This window comes from Acomys russatus, chromosome 14, assembly GCF_903995435.1.
Source record: "Acomys russatus chromosome 14, mAcoRus1.1, whole genome shotgun sequence".
Taxonomy (NCBI): domain Eukaryota; kingdom Metazoa; phylum Chordata; class Mammalia; order Rodentia; family Muridae; genus Acomys; species Acomys russatus.
The window spans coordinates 46546270-46561984 of NC_067150.1; the positions used below are offsets into that span (position 1 = coordinate 46546270).

Below are 15715 nucleotides of genomic sequence, written 5' to 3' on the forward strand. Positions count from 1 at the left end.
CCTGTTTGAGACATATTAAATTTTTAAAAGTTGTGTGTGTGCGTGTGTGTGTGTGTGTGTGTGCCTGTGAAAGTGTATGCCCCATGTGGACATGTGCAGAGCCTAGCACAGAGCCTAGCAGAGCCTAACCTTCCTGATGCTGCGACCCTTTAATACAGTTCTTCATGATGTGTTGACCCCGGCCATAAAATCATTTTGTTCCTACTTCCTGACTATAAGTTTGCTACTGTTATGAATTGTGGGTATCGGATGTGTGATCGGAATTGTAACCCACAGGCTGGGAGCCGCTAGTCTAGAAGAAGCTGTCAGATCCCCAGGCAGTTGTGAGCTTCCTCCCATGGGTGCTGGCAACCAAACTCAGGTCCTCTGGAAGAGCAGCAAGTCATCTTAGTGCCATCTCTCCTGCTCCCTAGATACACTAAGCTGAAAGTGCCATGAGGGCATGCAGAAAGAGAAGAGTGAAAATCGAGATCTCGCACTCAAGAAAGCAATCAGATTATGAAAGGACGCCTCTGGACTTGAAGCCATTTACCGTGTGCATGTTGTGTGACACAGCAGCTGGGGACTGACAGCCTTCTGTAAAGCAGTACATGTAAGCACTGGTGGTTGGAAGAGGGCCAGGGAAAGAGAAGAACAAGAGAAAAGCCCTCTCCTCAGAGCCAAGCTCTTCTTAGCAGGTTTCTGACGTTTAACTTTCATAATTCAGTATGCATATATCCTCGTTTCTACGTTTATTACTCTAGACAAGATCTGCGGCCCTGCCAGAGATGTGATCTCTTAACACTGTCCCCTACTTCCTTAACCTTTTCTCATTTCAACATTATTTCTCCCCTTGACTACATTTGTAATTTCAAATGAGATGGAGGGTCCCTTGGTATTTGCCAGGGGCTGGTTCCAAGACTTCTTGCAATCCCTGGGCACTTGAGTGGATGTATGCGTCCTATATGCATCTTTGTGTGTATTTTTTAAAATCTTTTCCAGACTACCTAAAATACCTAATCTGGTGTCAACGCTACACAGTTAGTGGGTATAGGATATCATCAAGAAATAATAAGTCTCTATGTTTAATATGGATGTAACTCTTTTCATCACCGGTTCTCAGGTGGATGAGCCCACTGGTCGTGGAGCCCACCGGATATGGATGGCTAACTGCACCTCTGCATCTTTATAAGCTGGGGTCAGTGTACAAGCTGGCTTTTTAAAAATTTATTTTATACATGTGAATGTTTTACCTGCGGGTATGTATGCATACCACGTGTGTGCCTGGTGCCTGTGGTGGCCAGAAGAGGGCATCAGATGACCCTGAAATTAAGTTGCTGATTGGGTGTGAATCACCATGTGGGTGCTAGGAATTGAACCTGTAACCTCTGCAAGAGCAGTGCTCTTAACTTCTGAGCCATCTCTCCAGCCCCACAAGCTAACTTCTTATTGTGTGATGTAACCAGTGGTGAGATCTACCTTTTCCCATTTTCCTTATTAGATATGTCTTGATTTTACAGCATCATGATTTTTTAAACATGCATATTCTGGTCTATAATCCTAATGAGCTATTTTATATTTTGCCTCTGATTTACTCTGAAAGTTGGGAAACAATAGAAAGTTTTAGTCACTCTCTCACTTGGCTGGAACCCATCGCCTAACTTTCTTTTTTTGTTGTTGTTTTGTTTTGCTTTTGTTTTTTATTTTGTTTTTCGAGACAAGGCTTCTCTGTGTAGCCTTGGCTGTCCAGGACTTGCTTTGTAGAACAGGCTGGCCTCGAACTCTCAGCAATCTGCCTGCCTCTGCTTCTCGAGTGCTGGGATTAAAGGTGTGCGCCACCACACCCAGCCTACCTACCTTTCTATGACGGGATGCAGTGTCAGATTTGAGGTCCTGCATGACTAATGGCACCTTGCTTTTGTCTTTACCCATGATAGTACTTACCTGGCCATATTAATGTACGCTGAAAGACAATGCCCAATTTGGATACTGTACCATTATCTTTCAGTGCCTGGAAATGTAGACCAGAGTATTGAGGCTCATCTAATCACAGAAACCCTGCAAGTTACCAGCTTTCTCCAGTCCCCTGAGATGTGAGGTCTTTTATTTCTGCTGAAGGTTTCAAATGTTCATGAGACTGTTATCTAAACTTATCCTTGGAAAGGCTTCCAAATAATGCTATATAGCCACGTAGGGCCTTCCAGGCTGAAGGCTCGTGCTTCTTAAGCTAATAAATAAATAAATAAAATAAAAATCTATACATTATGGCTTTTGCTAATTTATTTCTGTTATAGTACTCTGTAGCTTAGATTTGGGGAATTCTAGGTTTAATCTCCCTTACATCTATATGTTGTTACACACAACCCATTTTTAGGCATCAACGTTCTGAGGGTTTTTCAGCTTTACCTTACTGTATTCTTGCCGTTGACTTAGTGATATATTTAATCAGTCAAGAGTTCTTCATTCGCTGGTCATTTCCCCATGGCTGTAACTAAAGGATGCAACGGCTTCTCTAATCTCTCACAATGTGCCAGTTAAGAACATCTTCAGGGCTGAATGCTCAGCTATTAAGAGCACTCGCTACTCTTCCAGAGGACCAGAGTTCAAGTCCCAGCATTCGTACCAGGCATTTACTCATAACCAGCTGTAGTTCCGGCTCCCACCACAGTCAACATGTACACATACCCATAGTTAAAAAAAAATAAAACTTTTTCTTAAAAGAAAATATTTCTAGGTTCTGTTTGGTTTCCCTCATTTTGTAACTTCCAGGACCAGCATTTGTTTTCTGGGTCTTCTCTAATCAAAGTTGCTTTCCCCCAACCGCTTGAGAAGCCTTGGCTGCTCCTGTGTTGTAGCTGCTCGTTCTTGGTTGGCTCCTCTAGGTAAGAGGTGTGGATGCCTCTGATATTGTGTAAGCACATCTGCCTGCCGCCAGGCCTCACGCCCCAATGGGAATAGCAAGAGGTACTCTGTGTACCTGGGCAGAACATTTGGCTGGCAGGTTTGGTTTTGGGAAGAGCTGGCCTGGAGCCCACTGGCAGACTACAGAGCCATCCGATGACACAGAGCATAAATCCACTGCATGCCCTGGGCCAGACTGGTTTTGTATGATGCGTGATCGTGAGCATCACACACATGCACTTGTATGTATGTATGTATGTATGTATGTGTGTATATGTGTATGGAGGGGTGTTTGGCATTATTCCTCCAAAAAGAAGAAACAGGAAATAACAAGCCCAGATGCTTTATGAAGCCTCTTTTAAAAAATATACATATTTTTAAAAGTGCATGTGTAAGCTGGGCGTGGTGGCGCATGCCTTTAATCCCAGCACTCGGGAGGCTGAAGCAGGTGGATTGCTCTGAGTTCGAGTCCAGCCTCGTCTACAAAATGAGTCCAGGACAGCGAAGGCTAATACAGAGAGACTTTGTCTCAAGAAACAAAACAAAAAGTGTGTGTGTGTGTGTGTGTGTGTGTGTGTGTGTGTGTGTATGTGATATGCATGCACATGTACATTTGTGGCAATCCTTCTGCCTTACCCTCCCAAGTGCTATGGTTGTGGGACATACTGTGGGAGGAGAGCAGCCTGGTGTATATGCCCAAGCAGAAATAACTAACATTTAAAAAATATTTTAAGGATTATAAACAAACACTTAAAATCACACAGAAATATGTCACCCAAGCTGCTATGGTTTGAGTGTTTGTAATCCCTGAAAATTCTGTGTTGAAACTTAATTTCCAATGACAACACGTTAAGAGGTTAGATGTTAGGGGGTGGAGGGAAGGCTCAGAGGTTAAGAGCACTGGCTGCTGCTCTTCCAGAGGTCCTGAGCTCAATTCCCAACAACCACATGGTGGCTCACAACCATCTAAAATGTGATCTGATGCCCTCTTCTGGCCTGCAGATGTACATGCAGGCAGAGCACTGTAGACATAATAAATAAATAAATAAATAAATATTTAAAAAAAGAGGTTAGATGTCTGCAACTAATTGAGTCAAAAGGGGCCCTCTCTCATAAATGGGACTGAGGTCTGTATAAAAGAGGGTTCAGGGCTGGAGAGGCAGTGTGCTCTTCTTACAGAGAGGACCAGAGCTCAGCTCCCAGCGTCCACCATAGGGACATGCAGGCTGCCTATAACTCCAGTTCCAGTGGTTCCAATGCCCGCTCCTGGTCTCCACAGGACCTGTGTGCGCATGGGCTTGTTTATTAACAGGCATATATTCTGAGAAATGCATCTGTCCTTGGTTTCGTCCTTGAGAGGTCATGGAAGATACAGCCTACTTGACATTCATTAGACAGCATAGCCATCGCTGTGTATCTGGTGCACCGTTGACTGAAAATGCCATTCTCCAGTATGTGATTATATCTGTGGCATGTGCATTGTGGTATAGCAAAGAGAGTTAAGACAGAGCTAAGTTTATATGGTTTAAAAAAAAGAAAGAAAGAAAGAAAGAAAATCTCAAAATATTTAACATCAGATCATGGACAGAGATTTTCTTGGCCCATTATTCAGAGAAAACAATCATATTGGAAGCCCTAATTTCCTTAAATTTCTTCAGGGAAAGAGCTTTTCTCCATGAGCAGACTGCCGTCCTTACACGTCATTCTTTAAGGGGCAAGATGCTGATGGGGGATGTTTTTACAGCTGGTTTATGTAATGACCTGAACTGCCATCCCCCAAATGCATTCAGCCCTATTACTTTGCCCAAGTCTTTCCTACTAGAACTGAAACAGAATCCTCTGCTAACAGAAGGATGCAACCTAGCCTTATTACAGAAGGATGCTAAGGGTGCACCCTAGCCTTCTTACAGAAGGATGCTAGGGTGCGACCTAGCCTTCTTACAGAAGGATGCTAGGGTGCGACCTAGCCTTCTTACAGAAGGATGCTAGGGTGCGACCTAGCCTCCCTACAGAAGGATGCTAAGGGTGAGACCTAGCCTTCTTAAAGAAGGATGCTAGGGTACGACCTAGCCATCTTACAGAAGGATGCTAGGGTACGACTTGGCCTTCTTACAGAATGATGTTAAGGATGAGACCTAGCCTTCTTACAGAAGGATGATAGGGGTGAGACCTAGCCTTCTTATAGAGGATGCTAAGGGTACGACCTAGCCTCCCTACAGAAGGATGCTAAGGGTTCGACCTAGCCTCCCTACAGAAGGATGCTAAGGGTTCGACCTAGCCTCCCTACAGAAGGATGCTAAGGGTTCGACCTAGCCTCCCTACAGAAGGATGCTAAGGGTGAGACCTAGCCTTCTTACAGAGGGAAGCTAGGGGTGCGACCTAGCCTTCTTAGAGAAGGATGCTAAGGATGAGACCTAGCCTTCTTACAGAAGGATGATAGGGGTGTGACCTAGCCTTCTTATAGAGGATGCTAAGGGTGAGACCTAGCTTTCTTACTGAAGGATGCTAGGGTGTGACCTCGCCTTCTTACAGACAGATGCTAAGGATGAGACCTAGTATTCTTATAGAAGGATGGTAAGGGTTCCCCCTAGCCTTCTTACAGAAGAATGCTAGGGTACGACCTAGTGTTCTTACAGAAGGATGCTAAGGCTGAGACCTAGCCCCCTTACAGACAGATGCTAATGGTGCGACCTAGCCTTCTTACAGAAGGATGCTAAGGGTACAACCTAGCCTTCTAACAGAAGGATGCTAGGGTACAACCTAGCCTCCCTACAGAAGGACGCTAAGGGTGAGACCTAGCCTTCTTACAAAAGGATGCTAGGGTGAGACCTAGCCTTCTTACACAAGGATGCTAAGGGTTCGACCTAGCCTTCTTACACAAGGATGCGAAGGGTGCAACCAAGCCTTCTTACAGAAGGATGCTAGGGTGAGACCTAGCCTTCTTACAGAAGGATGCTAAGGGTGAGACCTAGCCTTCTTACAGAAGGATGCTAGGGTACAACCTAGCCTTCTTATAGAAGGATGCTAAGGGTACAACCTAGCCTTCTTATAGAAGGATACTAAGGATGAGACCTAGCCTTCTTACAGAAGGATGCTAGGGTGCGACCTAGCCTTCTTACAGAAGGATGCTAGGGTGCGACCTAGCCTTCTTACAGAAGGATGCTAAGGGTACGACCTAGCCTTCTTACAGAAGGATGCTAAGGGTACGACCTAGCCTTCTTACAGAAGGATGCTAGGGTGCGACCTAGCCTCCCTACAGAAGGATGCTAAGGGTACGACCTAGCCTTCTTACAGAAGGATGCTAGGGTACAACCTAGCCTTCTTACAGAAGGATGCTAAGGGTACGACCTAGCCTTCTTACAGAAGGATGCTAAGGGTACGACCTAGCCTTCTTACAGAAGGATGCTAAGGATGAGACCTAGCCTTCTTACAGCACACTCCAAGCCTTGGTATTAATGTAACAACATTATTTTCCCATCTTCTGTAATGCAGGTAAAAACCGCATATGTGTCAGCAGGCAACTTTTAACTTCCTTTTCCTTTTCTTACTGCTGTTTGAAGCAGTTCCCCTAGTTTAAAGGCCATGTAAGTTGAGACAAGATCATAACTAATACACCTCATTAAACTATTAGATAGAAAACCATTTCTTCTTATTATACCTTTGCTTCTAGTAGCTACAGAGTAGAAATGTTATATTGGTTGAAAATAAAAGAAAATAGGAAAAAAAAAACCCACCAAATTCTCTAATTTCAAAATACTAGGAAAGACTGTGTCTTAAGGTTTCATTGCTGTGGAGACATGCCGTGACCACTGCAACTCTTATAAAGAAAAACATTTCGCTGGGGCTGGCTTACACGTTCAGAGGTTTGGTTCATTATCATCACGGCAGGAAGCATGGCGACGTGCCGGCAGACATGGTGCTGGAGAAGGAGCTGAGAGCTCTACATCTGGATCCACAGGCAGCAGGAAGTGAAGGCCACACTAGGCCTAGTTTGAGCATCTGAGACCTCAAAGCCCACCGCCACAGTGACACACTTCCTGCAACAAGGCCACACCTCCTAACAGAGCCACTCCCTGTGGGCCATGTATTCAAACACATGAGTCTATGGGACCATTTCTATTCAAATCACTGCGGACTGGAAGAAAGAAATTATATAGTAAATGTTATGATTAAGGAAAATATAAAAGGTCATAAAAAAGATGACTACAGAAGATAAAGAAATACTGATTAATTTCCCTTATGTGTACATACAGAGGTCAAAGCTCAACCTTAGGTGCTGTTCATATCTCTCTCTCTCTCTCTCTTTTAAAGACAGGTCTCTCATGTGTGGTGGCCTTTAATCCCAGCACTCAAGAAGCAGAAGCAGGTGGATCTCTGTGAGTTTGAGGCCAGCCTGGTCTACAAAGGGAGCCTAGGACAGCCAAGGCTACACAGAGAAACCCTGTCTCGAAAAACCAAAAACCAAAAATAAATAAATAAATAATAAATAAAGGAATCCAGATTGTCAGTATTTGTTTTGTGCATCATGCCTTTGTTTTTGTTTTTGTTTTAAGATTTATTTATTTTATATGTAAATGCTCTGTCTTCATGCACACCAGAAGAGGGAATCAGATTCCAATACAGATAGTTGTGAGTCATCATGTGGGTGGTGGAATTGAACTCAGGACCTTTGGAAGAACAGCCAGTGCTCTGAACCACTGAACCATCTGTTGCAGTATCTAGAAGCTATCACCAGGTTCAAGGTCATCTCTGGTTTTTCAGTGTTATCTTCTAGAATATTTTTATAGCCTTCTGCTTTATGTGTGTGATGCATTTTTATTTAACTTTTGTGACATATATATAAGACTTGTCATTTGTGTCTGGAGTTCATCATCATTCCTTCTCCTCCTTCCTTCTTCCTTTATGACCCCCTTCTCCCCCCTCTTCATTTTCCTCCCTCCTTCCTCCTCCTCCCCACTTCTTCAACATGTGGAAGGCTAGCTGTTCCAGCACCATTCGTGCTTTGTCCCATAGCCCAGGCTGGCTGCCCTTCCTTGGTTTGCTAAGCACCGGGCTTACAGGCATGCACCACCACCCAGCATGTCTTTTCTGTATTGTATTGCTTATGCTCCTTTGCCAAATACTAACTGACTATCTGTGCATTGGAACATTTCTGGCTTTTCCATTCTCGTCCGCTGAACCATTTGTGGACTTATCCACTTAAGCCATGGTATTGTGATTGCATGTGCAAATAGCAAGTTCCGAAATTAGGTGCTGTAGATCCAATATGGTTCTGCTTTAATACTGTGCTGGCTACACTGAGTCCCTTATCTCTCCATTAGACGCCAGAGCTAGCTCAGCAATGCAAGAATAACTGATTAGGAAGTCTGATTGGGTTTGCACTGAATCTTTAGATTGGGTTGGGAGAAAAAATGGAATGTCAACAAATTGAATCTATTAGTTCTTCCTTGTGTTTTTCTATCAGATTTTGGAATTTTATCCTTATGTAAATTTTGTTACTTATGCCTGTATAGTTGATATTTTGGGGAGTTAATGTAAATATTTTCCCTTCTGTTCATATTTGTTCAATGCCAGTAAATAAAAGGATGGCTGGCTTCTATAGAGTAACCCTGTATCCCGTCACCTCACTGTAACAGCTTACTAGGTGAAGAGACTGGGTTTTGTAATACCTACATTCTGCGCACACTCCTCCTCCATGTGTGTATTTTAATTTTTCTTTTCTTCCCTTAATACATTAGCCAGCACATTCAGTACTGTGTTGAAGAGAAGAGGCGAAAATGGATCTTTTCACATTCCTGGTATCAGCAGAAGGCTTTCTATTTTCTCACTATTTAAATAGGTGTTAACTGGTGGGTGTTGTGGAGATGTTCTTCATAGAGCTGAAAAACATCCTCTCTACTTTTTGTTAATTCTCTCTCGTGAATGGATATTGAATTTTTGTCAAATGTGTTTACTGATGCTGTCATGTGATTTTCCTAATGGTCTGTTGAAGTTATAGATTACAGCACTTCATTATTGAACGGTGAATCAGCCTCCCATAACTGGGATGAGTTCCACTGATAGTGATGTGCATTTCTTTGTGTGCATTATTAACCTTTCAGTACATTGAGGGACATTGCATCTCTGCTCATGGGCAGATACTGGATAGATGTTTCCTTATCTGGAAATGCGCTTGGTTTTTGGAATAAGGTCCTAAGGACCTCACAGAATGAGCTAGGAAGCATTTCTTTTTTTCTTCTCTTTGGAAAAAGATTGGAGAGAATTGGCGCCATTTCCTTCTTCGTGTTTTCTAGCAATCACTAATGAGTGAGTTTGGCCCGGAGTTTTCTATTGTGGATGGTTATTAGCCACCAGTGCAGTTTCTCTAACAGAGACCTGCTCAGACTGTTGGCTTCTTCTTGTTTGAGTCAGCTGTATCCTTCAAGACACTGGCCCATTCCACCATGATTGCAAATCTGTGGGGTGTTTGCTTGCTGTTATTTTACTGTCTATACAATCTGTAATGTTGTCCACAGTTTTGATGTATTGGTGTACATGTTAATGCATGTTAATGCATGTACTGTGAAAGTAGGCATACATACGTGTATTCATATAGGTAGAGGCCACAAGCCAACCTCTGCTTACTTCTGAAACTCACCAGCTCAGTGTGGCTGACTGACAACAGTCCTCAGGATCTGCCTGTCTCTGCCTTCTCAGTGCAAAAATGAAAAGGGCACACTGCTACACCCAGATGTTCCCATGGGCCTAGCAGTTCAATTTCCTCAGTGAGCGCTTCCCAGACTAAGATATTGCCCCAGTTCCTCTCTGCTTCCCCACTTTGGAGAATGGACAGATCATTCAGATAGAAAATCAACAATGAGGACCAACAAGATAAAGGTGCTTATTGCCAAGACTGATGGCCTCATATTGATTTCAGGATCCCACATGGTGGCAGGAAAAATCAGCTTCTGCAAATTGTCTAATGACTTCTACATGTGCATCGTGACATAGGTATACCCAGCCCCTACACACACACACACACACACACACACACACACACACACACGTACACACAAATGAAAACAGAAAATCAACAAAGAAACAATGAATGAACAAAAGATGAACTGGCCAAGTTTGATGGTAGCCAGAATCCGTGAGGTAGAAACAGGAGGACTGCATAGTGAGGCCAGCCTGGGCTACATAGTAGCAAGACATCATCTCAAAACACAAACAAACAAAAGTCATGAACTATAAGGAAAAGAATGATAAATTGGATTTGATCAAAATAAAACCTGCTGTTCTTTGTAATAGGACTATTGACACAGCAAAAGGTCGCACCACGAGATGGGAGACGATGGAATATTTCTTACATATATATCTAAATCAAGCACTTAGATCTAACAGACATGTATAATGAACTCCAAAAGTACAGTGATAAGATAGCCCAGTTTTAAAATGGGAAAAATGGCTGGGCAGTGGTGGTGCTTGCCTTTAATCCCAGCACTTGGAAGGCAGAGAGGCAGGTGGATCATTGTGAGTTCAAGGCTAGCCTGGTCTACAAAGAGTGTCCAGGACAGTCAAGGCTACACAGAGAAATCCTGTCTTGAAAAACCAAAAATAAAATAAAATAAAAATAAAATAAAATGGGAATAATGAGAAGTCATTTGATCAAGGAAGATATATGAACAGCCGGTTAATAAGCACACGGAAAATGCTCAAATCCCACAGTCATCAGACAACGGTGACTTTAAAGGCACAGCGGAGTAAACAGCTGTTGGAATGCATCGCGTGGAAAGGTCTGTCCATGTCAAATGTGTGGGAGGACATGAGTAAGTCAGTTCCCGACCTCGACGAGAATGTGAAGCCCAGTTTACGAAAGAGTGTGGCAGCTTCTCAGACACTTAAGCGAACCACCATTGTGGGAGAAAGCTGCCAAGACGAAGCTTAAAAACTCTACTTCCTAAAACTCAGACCCTGCACAATGCTTCTCCTTTAAACGTGGCTTGGATTTATTAACTCATTTCTACGGGCCAGAAGAGGACAGCATGATCAGACGTATTCCCAGGTCTGGATCTTCAAGGTAATGGCTGCTTTTCTGCTTATATTCTCTTTCCTCTCTCAGGCTGCTTAACTGCTGAGCAAAGCCAGATGCCTTGACAGGAGGCTGTTCCCCGCAAGGAGTGTCAGGAAAGAGTCTAGCTCAGGTGATCCCTGAGATGGACGTGCTCCCTACTCTCCTTGACTGTCCCTAAGCTGGAACTATCTGGCTGAGTCATTCCAAGATGCCTGGTCTAATGAAACCGTGAGACAGTACATTTTGGTTGCTTTCAGCCTCTGGGTATTTGTTATGCAACATCAGATAACTAATGAGCCAGTGTATGAGCAAATTATTGCATTCCCATATATACTTACCCAAGGGAACTTTTTTTTTTAAAAAGCAAGTCTACATTTTAAAAAGGTATAAATGAAAACTCAGGGTACACTTATACACCGTAGCCAAACCAGAAGAAAAAACAAATGTCAATCAACAGGTGAATGAATAAATTGTGCCATGTATTTATAATGGAAACACTAAAATCAGTAAGAAGGAATACAACGTGGACAAACCTTAAAAGGACTATGAGTGAAAGGATATATATATTCGTATATATATGTATATATTCATACATATGTATATATACATATATACACATTGACATGAACACTTAAATGACTGAGATTATATATACAAATATATATACACATACATATATATATGTGTGTAAAGTATATGTAATATCCATGAAGTTGGTTTTTAAACATTTTTCTAAAATATAGAATTAGAATGTTGCACTGGCTTTCAGACTCCATGCACCAAAACTCCCTGGGGAGCTGTTAACAAATGGAATGACATCTCTACTCTACAGTCCTGTGGCTCTGCCGCCCTGTAATAACTCTGAGAAGCTGCATTTGTGCAGAATCCCCAGGTGATGCTGATGCCTTTTGGTCCCATTATATGGACTATAGCTTTGAGTGTTTTTAGCACTCTGGGCTGTTCAGTATCTTTTGGGAGTGACATCAGAGCATGAGATTTTGAGGGTGATGTCAGAAAGGTAGCCGACCAAAAATTCCTACCATTCTTACCTCCACCCCTGAAATCCAGACAATAAAGAACTACATTCCAACCAAACTAATTAAAGAACGGTAGAGTTGTGCCATGGCCAGCAATCCTGTAGAACACAGTTGCCCAGGGCAGTCACATAGCAGAGACTCTGCTTGCAGCCATCATCCTGCCTGAGTCAGTCTGGAAGCAGGAAGGGGTCTCCGCGTAGGGTAGGAGATAGGAGAAAGCACCCAGCAGCCCCATCACCACTGTGGGCACCTACTGGTGATTCCTTCAGTCTTTGGGTACCAAGCCTAACTAATGCAGCTCCCTAGAGTTACAGCTTGAGCTACCACCAGAGACGTCACTGATGCCCCGGTTCACCTCTTGCTTTAGTTCTGAGCTGTACCATCCAGGAACTAGAGTCACTCCTTCCATGTGTCCTGTCCCTGGTGCAAACAGCCATTGCACCTCTCCACTGCCCACGTGGCTGCAGAGCTGTCTGTCCTCCATCACAGTAGCTAAGCTGTACCTTTAGGGCTCAACTGAGGTCATATCCCACCCCCAGATGACACAGAGCATCAGCCTTCCAGAGCTACCGCTATCTCTAGTGCTACAGCTGAGCCAGCACCTGGCAACACAGGCATCCCAAGCCTCTTGGACGCATGCATAGAAGCATCACTGGCAGAACACCATGCCTAGTGTAGTGCCCTCCCTCAAAGAGCCAGAGACTCGTGGCTCACCCAAGACGTCACAGTACCTACGACATCCATTCATACAGGCGGTCCAGTCATAACTACCCCACCTACCTGGCCCTGGACGGGCCCCTCATGGTCCAAGCTGTGGTGGCACCTTGCCTCTCTGGAGAATGAGGTTTCTGTATCTTCAGGTCCATACTGCTGCAACCCAGCCCCCCAAAGCCAGGGCTACTGCCATGTTTCAATAAGGCCGGAGTCTAAAGTTATAGCTCATGGTGCCTTGTTTGCTGTTGAAGCCAGAGCTGCCCCTGCGCTCAGCCTGTGCTTTGTCAGTGCTAAGCCCCAGGATAGGTACTCTGACCTCTGGAGCCTGACTGTTCTGGTCATTCCTTCCCCTGGTCCAGCCAGTGGCAGAATGACAGCTAGGCCTTGGGCTAGATACAAGGGCGTGCCTTGGTGCAGCAGATTGCATTCACATGTGTACAGGAATGTGAGTGACATCACATCCAAAGTCCCAGGTACTACTGTAGCTTCGTTAAGACCCTGAGTCCAATGATCTGAGGCTACAGCCTCCCCGCCTGTGTCCTGAGGGATCCTAATGTGGTTGCCTGTAAGCCATCAGTTCACAACCAGAAGAGAGGCCCCCAGTAAACACGAGAAAGGTAGGAACAGGAGGATGGAGTTCCCTGAGGCTCTTATCTTGGTAGCCCATTCAGCCACCATCACAGCCATAGACTCCTCCAACGTGGACCACTGATGCAACCACAACCACAGCCACATTGCTCACAACTGAAGCTACACAGAGATGTCACTCCTCTGGCCATATGAAAGCAGGAAAAGCTCGCCCAACCTCCATGGTTCCTAAGCATCCATGTTCACTGCGCAGAACTCACAACAGCTAGGGATACGGACTCAGCCTAAACGTCCATCAACAAATGAATGCATAAAAAAATAATCATTTTTTTCTGCTGAGAGGAAGAGTGGGTTATGACATTCACAAGAAGGTGGATGCAACCAGAGATCATTATATCAGGCAGAAAAGCCAGATTCAGAGAAACAGATGTTATGTTTGCTGTCATCCAGAATCTAGGTGTGTGTGTGTGTGTGTGTGTGTGTGTGTGTGTGTGTGTGTGCGGGGGGAGAAATGTTCTCGATGGCAGGGTTGGAGTGACTATCAAGGGTTACAGAGCACATGGGTTATGAAAACAGAGTAAAGGCTTCTTTTAGGAAAATAAAGGGCCCAGGCGCTCGGAGGGTGAGGGATTTGCCATGCAATTGTGAGGGCCAGCCTTTCATATGGGCCTGGCGGCCTGCCCGTGATTCCAGCACATAGAGTTGGGGAAGAGAGACTCCTAGAGCAAGCCAGCTGAACTGGCTCAATCAGTGAGAGGCCCCGAGTCAGCGTGGAGGTAGAGTGATGAGGACACACAACATTAATTCTAGCCCAACTGCACACATGTGGATGTGTGCTTGCACATACATGCACATATGTGAACAGCATATACACATGCACCACAATCATATAGAGGCCAAAAATTTATTTATTTGTTTGTTTATTTGTGGTTTTTCGAGACAAGGTTTCTCTGTGTAGCCTTGGCTATCCTGAACTCAACTTGTAGACTGGGCTGGCTTCGAACTCATAGTGATCCACCTGCCTCTGCCTCCCTGAGTGCTGGGATTAAAGGTGTGAGCCACCATGCCTGGTTCCAAAAATTTTTTTAAAGAAAGGATATCAGAGCCAGGCGTGGTGGCGCACACCTTTAATCCCAGCACTTGGGAGGCAGAGGCAGGTGGATCGCTGTGAGTTCGAGGCCAGCCTGTTCTACAAAGCAAGTCCAGGACAGCCAAGGCTAACACAGAGAGACCCTGCCTTGGAAAAAAAAAAGAAAAGAAAAGATATGAGGCTGTGGGCTGCATCGCTCGGCATGGTGGCATGGAGCCCGGTGGCCTATGCACCTCTGCCCCATGGGAACTATGGGCTCCCTCTGCTGCACTGCGTACACCGGGTTTGCCTCCCAGACTGAGGGGGAGCTCAAAGTGACCCAGGTTCTCAGAGAAAAGTTTCCCCGAGCCACAGCTATCAAAGTCACAGACAGCTCAGGAGGCTGTGGGGCGATGTATGAAACTAAGATGGAGTCAGAAGAAGTTAAAGAGAAGAGGACTGTCCAGCAGCGCCAGGTGGCCAATCAGACACTGAAAGAAGAGATGAAGGGGATGCGTGGCCTTCGGATATTTACATCTGTCCCCAAGTGCTGACCACGCCCCGGCAACATGACTGCTGATGCTTGAAACCTGGGTGCACTAAGCTCACCGCAACCTTCCAAAAAAAAAAAAAAAAAAAATCCCTGCCAAAAAATGAATCTATTTTTGTTCATAGACATTTCTATATTATAATTATAGGAGATATGTTTATCTATTTAGAGTTAACTAAAGGCCACAGACACCTACTGCTCAAAAACAAAACAAAACAAAATAAAATAAAGATATCATTGAAAGGAGAAGGGCTGTGGTCAGGTGAACAGGAACAACAAAATTCCCCTAGGAAACCCACTCCTTTGAATGCTAGCAAAAAGACAATGGAAAATGGAATATTCAAAAGAATCTCCAAATAATTAAAACCAGTAAGTGAATTGATACAAAGTCAGTACACAGAAATCAATGGAGCCTATTAGTTTGTCTCCAAAGATGGCCAGTATGAGCGCCTTCTGCCTCTGCCTCTGCCCGCACGTGCCACTCCATAAATATATGACATCTGTTCTCATCCTTGAAACTGGAATGCCTAGTGATGTCTCCAAGCAAATATAATAGAAGTTCAGGATTTAGCCTGAGTCCTATGCTTTATATAAAAATTATGATAGATCCTATACCAAAATATGGAAGCTAAAATCTATTCAGCATCTAAAAAAACACGTTAAGGAATAAGCTCACAGCTTTGGACACAGATGTCTCAGGATACAAACAGCGTTGATTATTAAAGAAAAACTGATCACTCAGATATAAAAATTTAAGAATTTCTCTTTTAAGATGAGTTCAAAATAAAAGGATTAACCACAGATGAGCACGTAATATTCATAGC

At 44.1% G+C, this 15715-nt stretch overlaps 1 pseudogene; it reads left to right on the plus strand.

Annotated features, from left to right (window-relative positions):
* The first annotated feature begins 14564 nt into the window (after positions 1-14564).
* On the plus strand, positions 14565-14895 carry LOC127198505 (bolA-like protein 3; annotated as a pseudogene).
* Positions 14896-15715: the final 820 nt, after the last annotated feature.